This window comes from Macrobrachium rosenbergii, chromosome 55 (assembly GCF_040412425.1).
Source record: "Macrobrachium rosenbergii isolate ZJJX-2024 chromosome 55, ASM4041242v1, whole genome shotgun sequence".
Taxonomy (NCBI): Eukaryota; Metazoa; Arthropoda; class Malacostraca; order Decapoda; family Palaemonidae; genus Macrobrachium; species Macrobrachium rosenbergii.
In genome coordinates this window covers 54,036,985-54,059,484 of record NC_089795.1, presented here as the reverse complement: position 1 = coordinate 54,059,484, position 22,500 = coordinate 54,036,985, and the positions used below count along the sequence as shown (strand labels likewise).

General features: G+C 38.0%; 1 protein-coding gene across 10 annotated transcripts in view; it reads right to left on the bottom strand.

Annotated features, from left to right (window-relative positions):
- LOC136835277 (cAMP-dependent protein kinase inhibitor alpha-like) overlaps positions 1–22,500 on the bottom strand; it is a 252,667-nt gene that overhangs the window by 110,697 nt on the left and 119,470 nt on the right. For 2 of the 10 annotated variants that reach the window (XM_067098570.1, XM_067098569.1), the window contains one exon: positions 17,098–17,126. The exons of the other annotated variants lie outside the window; for them this stretch is intronic. The gene's annotated coding sequence lies outside the window, so the exon portion shown is untranslated. The remainder of the gene's footprint in view (positions 1–17,097; positions 17,127–22,500) is intronic. 10 annotated transcript variants of the gene reach the window in all.

Below are 22,500 nucleotides of genomic sequence, written 5' to 3'. Positions count from 1 at the left end.
CTCTTCTGCTTTTATACATAACACTGAAAAGGCAATTCTCTATTACTTGATTTCTGCCAATTACTTTTTTTTTTTTTTTGACAAGGAATAGAAATTTTTGTTGTTGGGAACCTCCTGCCCGGCTTCTGACATTTAATTTTTCAATTTTGTTATTTGGGAAGGGATAAATAACCGAGTATCCTGTCTTGGAAACTAAGTTTGTACAAGCAATGAAAGAAAAACTTTATGCAAGTTCTTAACTTAATGGAGAATGCAAAGTATTTTCTTATCTCTCTCCTTAAGTTTTAATGTACAATAGCTGCCCCAAAGAGCATTAACCTATGAATTATTCACTCTAACGGTAATTTCTCACAGATTTTGCAGGGTAGGAGAAATTATATATCTTTATTTTTTTTTTCTTTGACGGATATGATTTCACGGCAGAGCAATCTTCTGCTTTGGATCCTTGCCCGACAGCAAACTTAGATCGATTGAAGTTGCAAATCATAAATGCTGACAAAGATGGAGAAAAGGGCATGGGGATGGGAACTTCAACCCTAAAAAGACTTGCTGTGGACAGGCATTTTTCTCCTGGAGCCACACTCTACAAAGAACAGAAGGCGTGTGGTCTATAACCACATAAGCATACATACATACACACATACATACATATATACATACACTGCATATATATGTGTGTGTATGTGTATATATGTATATATATATATATATATATATATATATATATATATATATACAGAATTTATGACAATTTATACATCCAGTGAAATGTTTGCAACATAATATTACAGCTTGGAAAACAGAAGTATTAATATCAGACACAAGGCTACAACAGCCTTGACATTGTTTTTTAAACAATGAATTCTTCAGCTAAACCAGTCTCATTTCATCAAATATTTCTTGTCGCCACAAATTAAAAATATTAATTTTCTAATAAGTTCTTTCAAAGTCAGTTGACCTTAGATGCTCTATTCTGCTTGAATCTCATTAATATTTTTACTCCACGGATAGCAAAACGGCCATGCGATTATCTATTTGGGTCCTGGTCGTTTCAGCCATAAGTCATTAAGGCAGTAACATCCAAATTGGCAAACGGCCGAAATGAAAATAATACTTTGATCCTTAAGAGGTTAGTACTAAACACGAAGTCCTGCGCCTCTGTCATGTCTACGGGAAGTTATTACCTAAACTTGTATGGCCTAAAGCCAGACGGCCAATAGCTTCACGGCCGAAAATACGGCCTAATAGTCCCAAACTCATCTATTTGAAGCCCATTCTTTGTGTATAATTTTAGTATTTGACTGCCACAACTTACATTTGACTTCAGAACTACTTTGAAACTTTTTAATAAGCTGCAATAATGGTACTTAACCCATCTGGCTATCAGGAAAGTTACAAAAAAATGGTTTGGATATATCTTCCATGAATCCGTTTAAAGAATTCTAAAGATTTAAATTTTATAGTCCATGTCATGTTCTCGTACTTATGCAATTTAAAAAATTACCATGTTTGCCAACATCTGAATAGTTTTAAGATATTTAGCAATCACAGTATCCCACTGATGCCGATAACTTAACCTTAAAAAAGGAAAATGTTTTCATAACATATAGTCAAGACATTGCAGTACATTTTCTTTGAATGTCCTTGGGATTGTTCGAAAACAGGAACTTAGGGAGGACTATATTCTTATAATCTTTCTGTCCCTTTCTTGCAAACACACGAATGCTGTGTTTAAATAAACATGACTCAGCTACTGATTTATTTGTTTCAAATAGAGCTTTAAGCTTAAAAATCACTAAGCTTACTATCTGATCTATCCGATCTCTACTATAAGCAGACTGTACTTACTAAAGTTAAACATTAAACTTCAAAATAGGCCTAAAAACCTTCCAAACCGCATCTCAATGGGATGAAGGAAGAGGGGACGTAAGCTATTGATTTGTTTACCCACTGATCCAAAGGTTATTCATCAGCAAATAGGAAGAATTATGTTCAAACTTCCTTCTTAATCCAACAGTTGTTCATATAAAATTTCTAAACGGGAGAAGACTGTAGATGAGATATTAAAGGTATTTGGACGCCAAATGTCTACTTACACGCCAGATGTCACTTTATTAAAAAAAAAAAAAAAAAAAAAAACTCTGAAGCCAGTAAGGATAAGCATCTGAATGTCTGTAAAGCATATATGACAGATCTCCTTCAGTATTCCTTAGCCAAGATCTTCATTTATATGATTACGTACTGACATGCAAATCCACCACAGATGAAGGCCAATTTGCAGTTTATAACATAAATAGACATTAGTCTGGCAATATTTTCATAACACACAAACCAAAATTGAATTTAAAAAACCTCATCAGTCGGTCAACTCAAATTGCCTTAAATTAAATTTTAAACAAGAAATAAAAAATATATGCATAATGCGAACAGTGTAAGCCGGAAAAAGCACTTCATGTGACAAACATTGCTAACAGCAAACACCTCACACTCTAAACGTGAATAAAATGATAAATACTTAAAAGACAAAAATTAATCACCATTCTCAGCAGGTCGAATTTCATACAAGATTATGACAAGGATTTGTCCACTAGCGTTAAAAATAAGCGATTACATGAGCAAATGCGAAGGCCCACAGAACAAATATAGTTGAAACACCTCAAAGGAAACCGGATCTCAGTCTACACAAGTCTCTCTATTTCCGTCAGCAGCTACAACTGTCTGAAAAATTCTTCCTTTGTCCTTCCCTCTGACATTTCACTGCACGTGAGTGACCTTAAAGTCGAGGTCACCTATCAAAGAACTCTCTGAAAAGTCCCTTTACCATTCGCGCATATGAGAACTTCTGCCACGTAAACCAACTCCTGCTCTCCAAAGGAGATTTCAAAAGGCTCATTTTATGATTTAGGAAGTCAAACATTCGAAAGTCTGATTTTGTAACTGAAGGATTTTAAGCTTTCAAAGGCTTATTTCGTGAACTGAGTGTTTAATCTTTCAAAATTATGAGTTTGTTATTTTTTCATAAGACTGATTTTGTGTTTAAAAGCTTCACACTATGGTTTCCTTTTTATCCGATAACCTTAGGTTTCTGGCAGTGACACAGGTTAGGCTCTGTAAAACTCAGCCACATTCGATCCTGATTTTACTTCTGATAAAGTTTAAAATGAACAGTGAGATGCATCCTGAGGCTCGAGGTTTTTTATTTATGGTTTGGCTTGCATTTCTACACTTGGTTAGCCAGCCCTGGCAGCGAGAGGGTAGAGCAATTAGAGGTAGGCAGAGAATAAGATGGATTGATGTCGCAGACATGAAAGCGCTGGGTGTAGAACATAGGGTGCCATTCAGTTTCGAGAGGTCTACCACCGGTCGCATCCTCAAGAGGCTCTCTCCACCAAGAAGAATTGACTGTAGAATCCTGGGGAATTTTCCCTCATCACTTCAATTGCTCACTTCTACAGCATTGGTTCCACCTCCGTCTGCAGAGTAGCCCCACCCCCTTTGATGAGTCAGGTCTGTAGGACAGACACCAGACGGGAAGTTGGGACAGCTGAGTTTTAGTTGGCCTGAAGGGCAGCCTGTAACCCTGCCTGGGGACAGACACCGTTCACTCTTCCGTCTCACACTGCTGACACAACATCCATCTGTCCGCTAGGCACATACCCACTCATGGCAGTTCGAGCCATGGGCTTCCCCTCTTGCTGGGGCAGCTCTTTCTCCTGTGGGTCGGATGGGAGGCCTGAAATGGCTGTGGGCAATGCCTCCTCCTCTACTGGGTCCCCCTCTGTGGCCTTGCTGACAAAATCTGGGCTAGAAGGGGTCACACCTACTGCGATGCCTGCTAAGGGGAGCTGCATTGCATTGCATTGCAATGCATCCTACTCCACCTCCGACAGTCTCTCTTCCACAATGGTCAAAGCAGGCGTCTCTCTGCTGACCAATGATCCCTCCCAATGGATCACTGGTCTCTGCCTCGCCTGGGTGGAAGCTGGGCACCGCCGGGGGTGGGAAGTAGTCCTTCGGCGTCACCTGTGTAGACCTGGAGGGTGGGAGACAATGTTCAGGCCGTCAGGAGCTAGGGTGCCTGTCCCACCTCTCCCCACTAACTCCAGTAGCTGTGAATATGAGTTCTAATCTATTAACAAAAATATGCGTGGGTTCCTCAATTAGCCGGGCAAAATTTTAGGATACACAGAACTCAAGAGCAGACCAGCCATGTTGATCTATGGAATTCGAATTAAGCCACTCGCTGCCCTAGGCATTGCAGTCTCCACAAATAACGAGTGAAGTTTTTGAATCTTGTGACTGAGCTATACTAATCCTCTCTAAGAGTCACATATACTGTAGAATCATCAATATTTGGATTGTGGTAAACAGCAGATATGTAAACATTGTAGAACTTACTGCAAATCTTAAAACAAGCTGCATCCAAGTTTTTCTGACGAAAAATAGTTCGTCCACATCTAGTGTATACAGCCATACAGTGGGCCTGTGGGATGTTACGACGATAAAGTCAGGGCTATTAAACCCTGGGATTAAAAACGGAACCTCTGACTTGATACTAACAAGTACACCAGATAAAAAATCAAATCGTAGTTGCGGGCACAACTCTGGCGATCAAGAAAATTTGACTTTAAGCCTCGAATATTTGAGTACTCTGCAATTTTTCTGACGGTAATGAGTTGCAGGCCCAGAGTTCAGCTCAATGTCTCCCGAAAGAATTAAAATTAACAACACAAAATAAGAAGAAAATCTAATAAATAGATTCGTAACAACAACAGTAAAAATCAACAGGACAACAAACAATAAAACCAACAACAACAGTATTTACGTTATTTACAATGATTCCATTAAAGGGATGAATAAAGCTAACCATACGTCATTTTAAAAACGCAGGAAGCAACTACTCATTATTCTCTCTAGATTGGATTCATATTCTTTTAATTTTTTTTTTTTCTTTTTGAAAAAGCGAGTTTTCTTTATAACCCTTTTTTGTTGTATGCAGTTTGTTGAGGATGCGTGCCAGTACAGACGAAAGTCTTGCCTTAGATGTTTAACTCTTCTGATCTTATATTTTAATCACGCTTTAATTTCCCTGATTAAACACACACACATATATATATATATATATATATATATATATATATATATATATATATATATATATAGAGAGAGAGAGAGAGAGAGAGAGAGAGAGAGAGAGAGAGAGAGAGAGAGAGAGAGAGAGAGAGGAACAATCTATTTAAATGATGCAGTCGTTAAAAGCTCGGTGTTGCTTGCACGTTACCTGAAACAATGAGACAACCAATGCAAGGGAAGCTCCGAAATGTCAAAACGCGCCACGACTATAATTTCGCGTAAATGGGTTTGGAGACGATGAAGATGTCAGATTCCTAAAGGAACAAAGCGGAAACAAAGTCAATTTCCCGCCATCAGAAACAACAGCGAAAAGAGAAACGAGCGGAAGCCGGAGATTGGTGCCATCAGTGATGCCGTGCAAATATCTGACCTCCTGGAAACAAAATTAATATTCTTATCTTGCTGAAACCTCATGAAAGTTTCCTCTAAGTAGGATCCACGAAAACTTCATAGGCAGAATAAAACAAAATAGCACATAAATAATTTGCTGAAAATAAATAAAGTAAATAAACCAAATGGGTCATCGCGGAAATTCAATAATCATAAGCCCCACATTTTTTTTTTACATTTTTTTTTAACTTTCGCTCTAACAAAAAACTGAACTTGTTTGGGGCTAATCTGCTTTCATCAAATGGTGTGAACCGTAAGCTGATGGAAACAAGAGATAATTGTTTTTATATATGTGTGATTAAACTTCATCTCTCAAGCCAATTTTACAGTGCGTGGTCAGTTTGCCAAATATATGTCATTTGCACCTAAGCAGTTACTACTGCAGAGAGCTCCCGACGACGGCCCAGTAGCAGGAGAAGCTATTGTGGGTAGCTCTCACAGAATTGTAGAAAAAGTCAGAAACATAGCGGCAGACATAAGAAGGGAACGCCATACCCTGTTCTTGTGGAAAACCTCAAAGAGAGGGATAAAATAGCTAGGCAAGTGTCGATAACCAAGAAAATAAACTCTTTGAAAACAGCTTTAAGAAAGGAATAGGAAAAGCTAATGCCAACGAACTCTGGTGTTAGCACCGATTAAGTACAAAGCAACGATTTCTATATTATTTATCAAAGATCAAGAAATAGTCGAATCAGTCTCCCTTATCAAGCCAAAGTTCACTTAGCGGTGGTATATGAGAAAACCTTCTCCTTTCATAAGCCTCTCTTTGGACCACTTAGCGTGGGAAGGTTTCCTGATATTCCTGACCAGAAAAGTGCCAACAACACTGAGCGATAAAAAAATCATAATCTCTCCAGCTCTTCGGAGTTGACATCACCAGTACCTCAGGGAAATCATTTTCCTCTGCGACAGAGGCTGTGTGGTTTGATCAAATCGCTTTGCGCAGGCGTTCGTCAAACCGATTTGATCAAATACGCTTGTCAAACTACTTTGGCGAAAAAAAAAAATTATCACACTTTCATTAGTACAGTTTCTTTCACATCGATAATACAACTTTCGTCAGCTTTTCACGAGTTTTAAGTCCTTAATTCTAGCAGCGGCTTGTATCACCGAAAGATAGAAGTACTAAAGGTCATTATTTATATATATATATATATATATATATATATATATATATATATATATATATATATGTATGTATGTATGTATGTATGAATGTATGTATATGTATGTATATATATATATATATATATATATATATATATATATATGTATAATACATATATATATATCTGGTTTTGCTGGTCTCACTGGATTATCCAGAAATCACCAGAATATTTGAGATGAATGGAAAGAGAGCAGGCGCCTGATGATCTCGCAATTACCTGGTAAGGCCGGAGAAAATGGTGCCTTTTGATGCAGTGGGACCGAAGGGAAAATTAAATTATACACGAATATGAAACTCAGTAGATGTGAGTTCATATTACTTGTCCAAATGACTTATTTTCTTGAAACTTTAAATACATGCTGACAAGGAATCAGGAAAAATATAAAAAGGCACGATGGTTTTATTAAGAATGGGAAAATCGTCAAGATAAAGTTAATGAAGGAAGTTAATATGCATATCGGAAGCAGTCAGGTATCTGCGACGCTCTCTTGGATTTGACATGCCATTTGCAAGCGAGCCTTGATGAGAGTTTTGAGTGTAGAATAATTCAAATAGATTTTAATGCTGCTTTCGATTAAAGTAAATCATAAGGCACTTATTTTTAAACTTTAGAATCTTGGGGTGGGTGGATATGTTTTAGGATTACTTAAAGATCTGTTGTGTCTGGTGTTCGACAAGGTAGTGTTCTCGGCATTCCACAAGCTAGTGTATACTAGTGATACGGTGGTTGGCCCAGAAAACAAGATTGTTCAGTCTGCCGATGATGCAACACTTATGGTTATAGTAAAGTATCCACTTGTGAGAAATGAAGCTGCCCTAGTCTCAATCATGACACAAATCTGATGGGTGAATGGTTTAGTCGGTGGGGCATGAGGCTGAACTTCAAACAAAAACACTATTGATTAGAAGATCTCGTACTGATTTTCCACTCCATCCTCCCCTTCGAGGGGATGGGACTCTGTTGAATGAATCTGAAGCTTTGACTATACTTGGTGTATCTTTTGATTTACATCTTACTTTAGAGAAACAATAAAAGTGTCACAAAATGCTGCACTAATGTTAGGTATCAAACATAAGGCCTCCTATATTTATAACACTGATATGGTCAATGCAACTTGTCTGAGGTCATTTCTCCTTCCTATGTTAGAATGCTGTTCTCCGGTGGATATCTCTGCCTCTCCTAGAGATTTATCTCTTTTACATAGCGTGGTTCCTGGTGATAGGTTTCGTTTTCTTAACATTACTACTTATGTCTTGGATCATCTACGGATGGTCTCTTGTTTGTCAATTTTTCACAAGTTATATTTGAATAGAGAACTTTCACTATCACCAGTATGCAGCAAATGTGCCACACTGTCAAACTTCTCAGTTCCAGAGGTCTGTTATTCCTCACATAGCTGGACTGTGGCACAGCCTCCCTGAGGATGCTGTGCAATTAGTAGCTCAAAAGTTCAAGCAAAGCCCCAGTTCGTGTCTACCTTAAAACCGCTAACCTTGCACAGATGTATTTCTGTTCTTTCTGTATTTTCTTTTAATGAATGCCATATTTTTTAGAAGCTTGAATTTCAAGTCAGTGGCCTCTGTAGGCTTCTTCCACTTGAATAGGGTTCATCTTTTGAATAATAATAATAATAATAATAATAATAATAATAATAATAACCAAATTAAAACGATCGTCATATATGAAGGGGTCAACTAAAGGAAGCAATAATCATAAAATGGATTCCGATTAATAGAATGAATAATCGCCATAATAAACAACGAAGCCGAGTCATGACCTCAATAACTATATCATGAATTATACAAAATTTAGGAAAATTTGTGGGAATAATCATTCATATCAACAACGACGATGATAATCATGTTTAAAGATGCCATGACAATAAAAGTGAAGCCCATTCTAAAGAGATATTTTTTTTATGAAAAAACGCTTATCGATTTTCGGCTTCGTAAAATACCGGAAGTCAAGTCAATTAAGCCCTCTCCCTTAGCAGCTTTTAATGACGCAGCTACGTTCACGACCGTTTCCAGTTAATCTACTTACAACTGACTTGCCAGGCGCAAGATAAACAAGTAAAATATGCGCAGATGTTTCTTCGGCGCAATCGAGTTTTCGGTACAGCGTATAATGCCGTATGAGCAGCGGCCTATGAAACTTTCAGCCACGGCCGGGTGGTTCCTGTCCTATGGCGTTGCCAGACGCATGATCATGGCTAAATTTAACCTTAAATAAAATGAGAACTACTGAGGCTAGATGGCTGCAATCTGGTATGTTTGATGATTGGAGGGTGGATGATCAACATACCAATTTGCAGCCCTCTAGCCTCTGTAGTTTTTAAGATCTGAGGACTGACAGAAAAAGTGCGGACGGACAGACAAAGCCATCTCAATAGTTTTCTTTTACAGAAAACTAAAACGACAAGAGAAGCATGGACACCGACACCAATATCCTCGCGCTTCTGAGAGACAGACAGACAGAGAACTGCCACTTATGATATACTAGATCTTCTCGGCTGGAGCGACCTCTCTACTCCGTTCTTGGTAAGCGTGCGATTTTCAAAGCAAGAATATTTATAAGGGGGATGGTTTGACACCTTACGATAACACCGAATCTCTCTCTCTCTCTCTCTCTCTCTCTCTCTCTCTCTCTCTCTCTCTCTCATAGATAAATCGGAAATTACAAACGAATAAAATATAATGAAGGCTTCCAGGTCCCGAAGATGTTATTAACTGACAAAAAAAGTCAGGCAATAAGATAAGAGAGAGAGAGAGAGAGAGAGAGAGAGAGAGAGAGAGATTGTGTGTGTGAGCCTACTATCTTAGTGACAATGGAACTAAAATATAGCCGACATGAAGTTCAAAATTCACGTAAAAGGCAGTACTCAAAAGAAAAAAGACGGGTAGTCGTAAGTGCTCCATTAACTTCCGAGCTGTGGAAAGCAAAAACGAGTTACTATTGCAATGAAGGGTAATCTAGAACAGTAGACAATTCTAACTAAAACTCTAATCGAATTTCTTCTTGATCTTGATTCTTTCAAAAGTTTGTTCGACTGGTTAGCGTCCGTCCGCCTTCTGATATAAATAAGAGAAGATCCAAGAGAGTTTTACCGATACCTCTCGTAAGATGTGTGGGGTCCTTTGTTCTAGAATCAATTATACATTTTCTGCTTCCCTTTTCTAAACATTTTCCCAAAGGAGCGGAAATTGCGCAATATGTAGCCTGTCCTTACAGCACACTGAGGTGGGAAGTTGGCCTCGAATCTGGCCAGTAAAATTACAGGAAACTTGTAGGACCCTTCTAGATCTAGCTAGTTCCAACGCTACTACGATAATGGAATGCGATTTCACGGCTCCCTTTGACTTGGTAACCCTGCCACTCTTTCAAATATCGTAACTGCCTGTTGGCTGCGTTGTGGGTCTCATTCACAGTTTTTTTTTTTTTTTATCGAATGGTGATGTAGAGTTCCCGTAGACAGCGTTGAAAGTGACCATCTGATTATTTTGCCTAGTGCTGCAGATGACAGCCTTCTTAAACATGGTTGTTTTTTGCCTTTACTATGAACCATCGCTGTTGGTTACAGTACAATACACGGATGACTACTCTTACTACAGTTGCTCCATCCCCTACGAAGTTGCTGATACCCTTGGCCGGGATCTGGAACGGATAAGCCTATTGGGAACACCCAATAGACGAACTGTTCAACCTGAATGGTGAGCTGATCTTATACCACATATCACCCGATGAGTCGTTTTGAGTACCTTATGATTTTAATTATTTTGATACTTAGAGGTACTTCAGACAAAAAGGTCTGCTTTCCACAGTAATTGCAAATATTCTAATACGTTATTAAAGAACAGAAGAACTTCCTATACCTGCAGAGATGATGGTATCAAAGTTAAATGCTGCAGAGGTTTTGCCCGACCTCTTGGGATCTTTAGCATTTTGGCCAAAATTTGTCTGAGTGGCGGTATCTTTTTTCCAGCCAGTAATGTTTGGAGGCTGTCCTCTTGGCAATATTCAAACAATTCTGTAAAAAAATAAAAATGCGTTGTCGCTTTTAGTACTTACAACACAAGTTGTGCTTGTATTCTCCTTGCTAACCATCATTAACCATTTTCTACTGATACCCCGCTGTTGAACTGTCTGTCCAAGGGCTTTAGTATTTCGGAGTTAGTTTGCTAATCATTATTTTTTTTTTTTATTTATGTGAGAGTTTATTTTCCTTTTTCGATTTGATGCACCTTTATGCTTACACCCTACATTTGCCCTTTAGGAGTAATACTAGTAATTCAGTTGGAGTCTTTGCTAAAATGATGAGTTCAACAAACCCCTTGTCCTACAATAGCCATCAATCCTGAAAAAGTATCTATCAGCACATAACCGTATGAATGTACATAATGTACATATACATAAATACATGACCACGCTTGTATGTATTTGGTTAGACATAAGCACAAAAATATCCCACTACTAGATGTATTTCATAAGCTCTTGAAGGCTCTATGTTGTTGACTTGTCGGAGTTCTAATAGCAGGTTGAAGGAAGAATGTCATTTAGCCAATGAGCTTTTGACACTTGAAAATCATGGATAATCCCAATTAAAAAAAATGGGGGGCGGATTTTCAAGCTGTAATTACCATAAATATTTATAATTCGGAATTACTGATTTATGCCGTTATGCCATACAGAGAATTATCAATCCCCATTATTGGAGAGAATGATGTACCAGCAGCACACACTCCCACAGTGTTAGCCAAAAGAAGTTCTTGATCGTTGCTGATCTCGGATAGTAGTGATAAAGTGATGGAGCATTTCGATTTTCAAAATTACTCAGCTACGGATAGGATATATCTTGAATTCCAGTGGCAGACAAACTTTCAGAAGTTTTAAGTTGTTTTGGGGTTAAGAGCTCATACAATCAACTTAAGCGATTCAGACAGTCTCTCTCTCTCTCTCTCTCTCTCTCTCTCTAAAATACTTCTAAGGACTAACAGACTTTATTTATCTGATCTTCAAGTTCAACGGAAAATTGGGCAGATCCACAGCTTCGTCAGATGCAAGTATAAGGTAAAAACTGGACACATCATTCAAGGGACTTGCCATACATCTCGACAGTTCATACCAAGAACCTACCAAATATTGACAAACGAGATGTTCCATATTCTTGCAGGCCTTTCTCGGCTATAATCAGATCAGTCGCTTCAGTTCGACTTATGTCTCTTGGGGATTCTCTCTCTTTGCCGAATGGTGCTTTTCGAACAGCGCGGGAGGAGAGAGAGAGAGAGAGAGAGAGAGAGAGAGAGAGAGAGAGAGAGAGAGAGATGATAAGTACCGTATTGTAGCGCGTTTACAACCTATTTAGCGAGCATACACCAATGTAATCACGTGACTAAAATTACATTTATTTGATGAGCACGTATAAAAGTTTAAAGTTCCTGGTGATTGCAATATCCAATTGCAGCAAAAGTAAAAAAATGTGCTTTGGGTAAAAAAAAAATTCTGAACTTGAAAAACAAGGGTTCAGACAGTCTTCAAAACAGCTAGTGGATATGATCAATACTCTACCCTTCTGCTGCGCTTAAATTTTTCTTTCCCTTTCATACTAAAATGTTCCTCTTACACATTTGGGCGACTGGCTCTCTTCTGTTCCAAACGAGCCGAGGATCACAACACATGGCCAATTGTTTAGTGCCATTTCCTCTGTTCAAATATCTGCCACCAAGCTCTCATCGAAGAAGTGGCCTAGGCGAATTTCTTTTCCTTATTTATGAGTGCTTTTCTATCTCTCCATTCTTTTCTCTTCCTTCCATTACGGCTCAGTGCAGGTCCCCTGTGGCTTCCTGATCTATGAGTAACTGCAAGAGATGCGTCCCGTTGGGAACAATGAAATCTGTCTCCGCTGCCTCCTTACCCTAAACGTAATTACTCTGTCAAAGTAAAGTGCCCCTAATGCAATTACAGTTTCATTAGGCTATGCTAAATTGAGAAGCTAATTTATATGATGAAGAAACAGGGGAGACAAAAAAGAATATAAATAAAAAAGACGAGTCGGGTTAATCTTAACCCTAACGGAGGTCCACTCACGCAAAACACTCGATAATAACGTCGATTAGCTCTTTTTCTGTAACGAATATATTCTCTCTCTCTCTCTCGTCATGCTAGCGAGAAATCCAGGGTATGGAACCCTGACGATCACGGACCGATCTGCACAAGTTCAGTGAAACCCTATGCGCCTCTTTTGGCTCAAGAAGTGAACAAGGTGAGGTATGCGCAGATCAGGTGGCTGTAATGGTAGAAGCCGGAGTTGGAGTGGAGAGAGGGATTGTGGAAAGAGAAAAATAACTCACGTTAGCAGTTAGTTCACCGTCAGGCTACTGAATTGCAAATCAAGCCTCAACAGAACAGAATGTCCATATACTTGGAAAGAGAGAAGAAAATTAATAAAGTTAATAAAAACTAAATACATGTTTCATCGCTTAACATAAAGGAAAATGAAAACAGAAAGGGTAGACTTGACTATATTATTCCTCACAAGTATGAAAAGCATCAATGTTACGCTCTTAGAAAACAGGCTTCCCCGTCGAAGCATCTATTTCTTTCTAAATTTTCTGGAGAGAGAGAGAGAGAGAGAGAGAGAGAGAGAGAGAGAGAGAGAGAGAGAGAGAGAGAGTTAATAAGATGAAGTCAACGGAGTTTTATTTGCTTGCTAAACTTATTTGCATCGAGTTTCTTTTATTAAAGTTTTTGAGAGGTTAGAGTACTCTTTTGTTGTATTCCTCACCATCTCTCGCTCACTCGCATTCTCTTACTTTTTGCAAGTCTCTCCTTCTATTTCTATACGTATCTTTATATTTTTTCTTTCTCATTTCTTTTCTATAGGTATCTTCATGCATTTTTCCTTTCTCATTTCTATTCATGTTCGATTCTAACTGATGAGTATTCTGCTAATGCAACTTTACGTTTGAGGGACACTCTTCACGTGAGATCTCCAGCCAAGAGGCTCGTATCTAACGTCCGCAGTAATTAACCATGATGATGCGCGCTCTGCTCAACCTGTGTTTCATTCCACATTGGTGATCTTCAACTGATTTACAGGGCTTGTACGGCTTTCTAGTTTGTGAGCAGAATACTACGATGATCCCTATTAAACCTCCACAAAAAGCGTCAGAGGGAAGTCGCTAAATTTGAAGCCTCCCAGAAAAACCAATAACCTCCAAATTTATTCAGGAGAGTTGTTTTAAAGTTGGGAAAACCTTTCTCCAAAACTTGGCTTATATCCAAACCATCACGAACTCTGGAAAGGGGGTGGGAGAGCCGGGGAAGGGGAGGCAGTGACTAGTCAAGAATCTTGGCCAGGAAGAGAGAGAGAGAGAGAGAGAGAGAGAGAGAGAGAGAGAGAGAGAGAGAGAGAGAGAGAGAGAGAGAGACCTCGACATCTACACCCTTGTGAAAAAGGCAATAAATTCAATAGGCATCAACACTCACTTTCAAGAACTGAGACAATCTACAAAAATTTAATCTAACCATACTGTTTTACCTTACATATTTATTTACTGAATAAAGCTATATGAGAGCTTGTCATGAAGTCCATGGTAACTGAAAAAACTTGACTTGTCATACGAAATACCGTTACCATAAGCGAATGAATTCAACAAACACTATGCATTTATTCATAATTATTCATTTGCAGCTCTGCCTTGCAAGACTTGTTTTACTATACATTTTCAAAAAATCAGCTGATTCTTATCAGCCTAGTGAGCAACGTCATTTGCCCTGATAATTTCAAAGTCTACTCGACCTGCTAAGGTGGAGGTTTCTTCAGTGCCACCAAGATGTTGCATGTTCCTTAACATCTCCTTTCACCACGCTCAGTAATAACATACAAGTTTATGAATAAAAATAAATCATCTGGACAATTTGGGCCTATTAGTGCATAGGAAAATATTTACAAAGCTTAAATTAGCTTAGATTAATACTTTCATATAAGTAAAGAGCTTGGTGTATACGGCATATAGATTTTTGATAGCTATAAGAAGCAGCCCTACTCGTATATAATAGCAGATGACAAATAAGTAATCTCTTGTAGAGGCGACAAATTTGGGTTTTATCTGCAGTGTGGTTCCTTACATACTTGCAAATACATTTAAAATATCATACATCATTCATATTTTCATCATGATAAATGGAAATTATTCAAAGTTAGATCTCCGAGTACTGAAAACTTCCTTGAACTTATGGAAGAATATATAATCAACTGCTGCCGTCATCTTCACCATCACTTATTTACCATATTATAAACAATGATGAACGAGAGGGGATAAAAATAGGAAAAAAAAGAACGATATTAAATGAAGAAAAATGCCACAGCAAAAGTTGAATTCCTCATGAATCTACAGCATGTTCAACTATCCGAAGACACTACCATACGTGTAAACAATACCGACTAACTGAAACTAATGAAAAGAAAGTTCTGAAAGTAAATACTATTTTTACCTATTAATCGCAGAAAAACATGAGGCGTATACAAGAACATATTGTACATAAATAAGAGCATGTTTTCGCACTCGGGAATTCATGCAAGACAAATAAACCGCAAACTCGCTTAATTGTCCCGTCTATCACTAAGGTCACATTCGCATCGGTAAGCACCACAGGAGTATATATATCGTCTTTCTTTCTTGTAACTGGAAAAAGTGTGTTGTACTTCGTTCTATTAACAATAACAATTAATTCCGTAAAATTTCCAAGAATATGCTCTGGTCTGAGAACTTTAGGAGTACGCATATCTAAGGGTTTGTCGCTTTTCACAGTAGGTGGCCCAAGAAAGGTCTATCTTTCGGTTTTCTACCCGAGACACGACACGTCGACTAACTACCAGGTACCTCACTAACAACTTGCATCTGCAGTGGCACACGCCTTGTCTTGCAATCGAATCTTAGATCTCTCGCGATTATAATAAACGCTAGACCACTTCGAGGTGTAGGTGTATGTGTGTGTGTATGTGTGTATATATAAATTATATATATATGCAAATATACACATGTATATTATATATATATACATATATATATATATATATATATATATATATATATATATATATATATATATATATATATATATATATATATATATATATATATATATGATAGTTGGGCATATTTTTTCTCTTATGCAATTTCTATTGAAGTCAATGGTATTGTTCGCAGATACTATCTTCTTACCAAGATTCTGAATCATCTTCGTCAGAAAAGGTGACAAGACCCCGTCTGTCATCATGAAACGTGAAGAATATGACGATAAAATGGACGGCATCCTGAGTGATCCTACGAAATTCCAGCCCCTAAGCAAGGGCCCTACCGAAAAAAAGCCTGAGGAGAAACCAGAATGCGATAATTAAGAAGAAAAATTCTGTTGATATAGCTATGAAACTGTCTACGATTATCAGAGACCATGGACCATGGTATTGTTACAGTACCGTCAATACCCAAAAGGCCGGCAACCCGATGAGCCCTACAATTGTCCAAGTTAGCTCTCCAACTTATGAAACAGCCAAGACTCTGAATAATGTCATCACTCTTTACATCCCTAGGGGGTACTCAGTGGTTTCCCCAGTAGAGTTCATCGATATTTTGAACACTACATCTCCGAGCTGTATGTAGGAAGTCTATTCAAGAACGTGCCGGTGGACGAAACCATCGCTTGACATACCAGAAGATGCCCTTCGACGTCTTCTTCAAATTTGCACCAAGGAGGCCACCTTCCTCTCACAGAGGGGTGACCTCTTTTGACAAGTAGATAGCGTCACCATGATGTCACTCCTTGGCGTTCTATTTGCCAATATGTACAAGGCAGATGTCGAGGAAAGCACCGTCAATTCCCATCCAAAACCGGGGATATATGCCTGACGTATAGACGATATCTTCATTGCCATCGATACTGATGAAGCCACCCGCGTACAGTATGCCTTGAAGAGGAACTCTAGCTTAAACTTCACTACTGAATATGGTGTTGAAAGGACGACTTCCCTTCTTGGGTGCACATGTAGAGAAGAAAGGAGACAGGTACAATACTGCCGTGTACCAAAAGGCAACTAATGTGGGTCAGTGTCTCAACGCCCATGACACTTATAAACGCTCTGTGGTAGCCACGTATGTGAGACGTGCAATTACGCATTGTTCCACATGCAAAGCGACTCACGTAGAGCTCGAACGTGTTACGCAGCTCCTAACTAATAACGGCTACGACAGCAATCTAATAGAAGGCTGCATTGGAAAACAGTTGGACGTGTAAAAGATCTTAACGAATTCCACAACTTTACTGTAATATTTTGCACTTTAAAAGTCCAACTTACACAAGAGTGTCTAGGAGAATCTTATAACTATGAAATATAGCAAATACTTACAAAATTCTTGTTGTAATTTCATTGGGCACCTACCTGGGGAAAAAAGGACGAAAAGGGTAAAATGTTAGTACTGTGAAATGAGCTGGATCAACAAACAAACAGACATATTTACAATTTCTTAATCTATTTCATATACAATAAAAATCATGCTTGTTTCTTGGTGGTACAACCTGCCAGTTTCTCAGCAAGCATTCAGGGATGAGTTCATTAACCCAGAGCCTTTCTTCTTGACCCTATCACTCACTGAGATTTACAACTAAGTAGACTGATGAGCGGTAGACAGATAAATATTTGATCACTAATCTTGTGCATGACATTTTCATATTTTCAAATATTAAGCAATTAATAGCCCATGATTATCACAGTTATTCACAAAGCGTTGTGAATAGCTTGCAACTTAAGTGAATCATATACTTATCCTGACTATGATTCACAATCATACCTTGGGATAAAGTGACTTATTATGCTCAGCATCTAATCTCTCTTGATGGTTGTGTGCAGTAAGTCACTGTTTCCCAAATACCAACCCAGAACCACTTATCACAGTTGTATACAGTAATTCCCTTTTGCGTGTAAGCTGTTCCAAGTTAGTTAGAGAGAGAGAGAGAGAGAGAGAGAGAGAGAGAGAGAGAGAGAGAGAGAGAGAGACTTAGTTACCAATAGTGCAGTTTACTTTGTAAAGTATTTGATTTGGTGTTGGTATGTTGGTCCGGTATGGTACTGGAGCAGAACTAGTTAAGCTCATACCACGAAGAAACGTCGATAGAGAGAATTTAAATCTTATTTATTACTGAGTTGCCCGTTTTCACTTATGAGTGCATAATGCACTTCTCAATGACTATTATGCCCGTTGGAATTTATCACTTTTGCAACAGGAATCAATTCATCTGGTACTGCTATACAATCATTTTTAAGAGCACAACACACCTGTTTGATTTATTACCCGACTAGATTAAAATTTTGTGTATACTGAAAGCAAATAAAAATATGCTCCTATGTTCATTATTGGCCAGAGTACCAAATTAAAGTTAAATTATCGGTCTTTTCTTTGAGGTTTATAAGAGACTTAAGGCCCGTTTCACACTGGGCAACCGATGGCCACCACCGGTGGCTGCCACCCGTTGTCCCAGTGAGAAAGGCCTGGCAACTGCAGGTAACTGGGTCTTCCACAGATTGAATTTGTTATGATTGTCAGTAGAGAGTATGTCATTAATTATTAATGACTTTATTATTCTAGGAGAACAGGATTGTACAACACGACAAATTAATAGACATTCATCTTGTTGCACTACTGTCCAATATTGCATGTCAAGAAACAAGCATTTCCAAAAGTTCTGTGACAGAATTAAATTCTCGCGCTTCTCTTCACGAAATATCATCTGCTAAGCTTGCTGCTAATGCAGTCTGCATTACTAACTCCTCCCTCCAGCCTTTCTTCAAAGCAGGTGGCTCTCTTCGACGAGATGAAGCTGATAAGTACGAATGACGATCAGGTAACTTGAAGAGTCGTTTTTTCATCGCAATACGAAGTTTCCCACCAGATGTCCTCGACATAAAATGTAGACTGCAAACCTAATAACACATCTGCAAAATTTCAACTAGTGCCCTTTGGCAAGTGTTATAATAACACAATTATATTTATAATTATATTAATCAAAATAAAAAGAGCGCACTGTGATGAAATTCTCTCTCCCTCTAAATCCTGTGAACTTCCCCAACATTTTGACCACTAAAAGCTATATTGCATATAAACCTACAAGATATATGAAGCTAAGCTGAAGTATACTGAAGGCAAACATGTGGTAGAAAATGCTCTTAGTAGGCATTTTGTGGACACGGAGTGCAGTTATCCCTCTTGATGGCGGGAAGTCATTTTGCGGAGAGTTGCTCGTCCTTGGAAAAGAAAACACTTAGGCACTTTTGGGACGAGTTTTTAAACTCCCTTACAATTGGGAATCACACAGCAATACAGCATTTCGATAGCGCACACAGAACTCCGTCTTTCAGTATACTTTAAAACTGAATTCGCATTTAGATAACAAAAATCCAGTTCAAAATACACAGCGATGTGACCTCTACTGACTTCTAACCTACAATAACCCTTCAAAACACAAAGCAAACACCTCAGGTGCTCTACGTCATCAGTTCATGACGTCAAATCCAACGGGCCTTCTCTCTCTCGGTGGTCTTGCTTAGGCCATTAGCGCAACCAACCCACTGAGTCACGGCGGCAACGGGGAAGTGCGGAGTCCCCGCAGAGTCAGGTCAGGGTCCTCAGAATGTTGCTGTTACAAAGTCCTGTCTCTAATTAAATACTGTAAATCTCCGAAACCAGTTGCAGGAGATGGATGTTTTAAATAAAGTCCGGTTGCCTTCCCAGCGAAAGTTTTATTTGTCCTACAATACTCTGGCCACTGCTAGAGGCCTACATATAATATAAAATATATATATATATATATATATATATATATATATATATATATATATATATATATATATATATATATATATACATACACATACATATATATATATGTGTATTTGTGTATATATATATATATATATATATATATATATATATATATATATATATATATATATATACACATATATACATACCAATAGAGATTGTAAAAATATAAATACAGTTAAAATTTAAAATGTTTTGAACAAAACCTTTGGGACAAGTTTCTTTTATTACATAAAACCTGGAAGGCAGGACATTGTGTTTTCAAAACACTTACAGGAATAATAAACACCAACTGAGGTTAACATGTTCTGAGAGGTTTAGGTGACAGAGTAAGTAGCGTTTTGCTTGAAAGGATGCCAGACAGTGCGCATGAAGATAATGAAGCGGAAGCGGAGGAAAGTCATTTGAAAACCTGGATGTTTTGTTCATGAAGCCATAACACACATGTGATTAAATATCATGAACGTGGGTTTTTATCTAACAATACTTTCACCCCATGTTATGATATGCTGAAAACAATAACAAAAGAGCTGTGGCTGTAAGCAGTAACAAACAGCAACGAGAGAGAGAGAGAGAGAGAGAGAGAGAGAGAGAGAGAGAGAGAGAGAGAGAGAGTTAATATTCCAACATTTTTCCAACTTTTTCATCCCAAGTTTTCCCTTCTGCTACTTTACAAAAGTCAACAACCGAATCAGGCAATGCGATGACAGCCAGCAACGCCCTGCCCACTTGACACCGTATGAATCAAACATACCAAGGAAAGGTAAATTCTTCCAGGCTGCTATCGAGAAAGGCTGTTATGGCATTGGGTCACCCTCCATCTCCAGTGTTAAGTGAGTTGTACATGGAATTTTTCGAAAGGAAAATATTAAACAAAATCATTCCACGCGATACAGTATGGGTCAGGTACTGTACATTGACGACATAGTATGTATTTGGCCAGGAACGAAAATGTACATAATTTCTTTGTTAAATTAAATTAAATAATACCATCAATAATATTCCATATGGCAATGGAAGGATGGTAGCCTATCCTTTTTGGAGTGCCTAATATACAGGATCGAATCACAGAAAAGCCACCAATATTTTTGCCTATGTTTATTTTTACTCTGGTCACAGCAATAAAGTTAAAAAATCAGTTTTTACACATATCTTTTCAAGAGTAGCAAACCAAAGCCTATTCAATATGCGTATTATAATGGCACTCGCTTTTTATACTGACTGAGGAAAGACTCCTACTTCGACTTTTCGCTTTCATCATAGTTTTATCAGGTTGCGGAGTAAAGCCCTACACCCTACCCCTTCCTTTGTATCCCCTGACCTCCAAATCTGTCTCTTGTGGCTGGGCTTTACTACCCCTTTCGTGATTTCACCACTTTTTCGCCCGTGTATATATACTGTGAATTTCTGCCACCATGTATCAATCCTTCATCAATGGTTTAAAAGTAAATCCGAAAACGTTCAGGATTTACAACCCCTTTTATATTTTTCTCCTGTAACTGTCAGATGTCTAAATTATGTGATATAGTGATTCTGACATACATATACACGTATATTATGTGTATGTACAGAAATTACTTTAACACGTGAAGGTGATGTATAAATGGAAAATGTTATAAGATATAAAATAAGCATATATCGACGTCTACAAGTTACCTATCAATTCAAAGACTAACAAGTCACTTTTATACTTCGTAAGAAGACTAAGATTTCTAAATGTGCTGATCTTCTCTGGAGACGAGACTAAATATTTTATCGTAATGAATATACAACAGAAAGAGCAATGATACTACAGTCTCTTTAGTCCTTAACACTTTGGATATGGCACAATTGGTGCTTGGCTTTGTTATATATATCAAATATGATCACTCATTTAGCACTGTATTTGAATACAGTGTACATTAAAATATGCTAATAAAATAGTACCAGAATTTTCTTTTCTAATATTAAAACCTACGATAACTTTGTAACTGGTAACAATGTGAACAATACATTCCTTTAGAAACGTATTAGTGAAGATTTTAATTCATCACCCGGCTTCACGGGCCCATTCATACCTTACTACACTTCCGGGTTGCCTCCGGGTATGCTATGCGGGCATAAACCAGCTTAATCTGACCCAAGAATGAAAACCAAAAAAAAAAAAAAACTATAATGTATACCATATCATAAATGAAATAAAACATGAGAGTGCCAAATTATTAATGTGAAAAAGCAATGAATTACTTTTTAAAAGAGTCAAAATTCCACGTGCAGGTGTCTCCTTGAGGTGGCTAAGTGATTCTCAGCCTCCAACAACGACGGGCTCTAGAATAAGACTTCCACCGTGGTACAAATATACTCATTATTAGTTTATTTGTTTCTTAAAGTCGGCTGAAATAAACGCACACAAATGAAACATTCAATTCTGTAAAAGAAATAATAATGAAAACTGGAACTTGAAGGAACGGCGCGACGGCACAACTTGAAAGCTTCCTCTTAAGAGAGACATCAATTTCACCGAACAAGCTGAGCAATGGAGACACTTGGTTGAAGCACCAGATGATAAATGCCTTTTCAAAAGCATCAGTGAAGCACGTCTTACGAGCTCGAAATACTGAGGATGAAAAGTGAATTGAGGATAACTAACTGGAGAAAGGCAGGCGGAAGGTGATGAAAAGTATGAGAGATTAAGTAAAAAATGAAGACTTAAGGCACAAAATTAAGGCGGCTGACAGAGAGGGTAAAATAGAAGGTAACGATCTTAATCTAGGTTATATTAACAAAACAAAAAAGACAGGGGACATACATGATATTAAAAGAAAATTATATTAAATCCACTAGGAAACTAATACAACACAAACAAAAGTAAAATTCAACACTGAAATTTAGAACTGCAACTAGCCAGTAATGCAGTAGTGTGTGTGTGTGTGTGTGTGTGTGTGTGTGTGTGT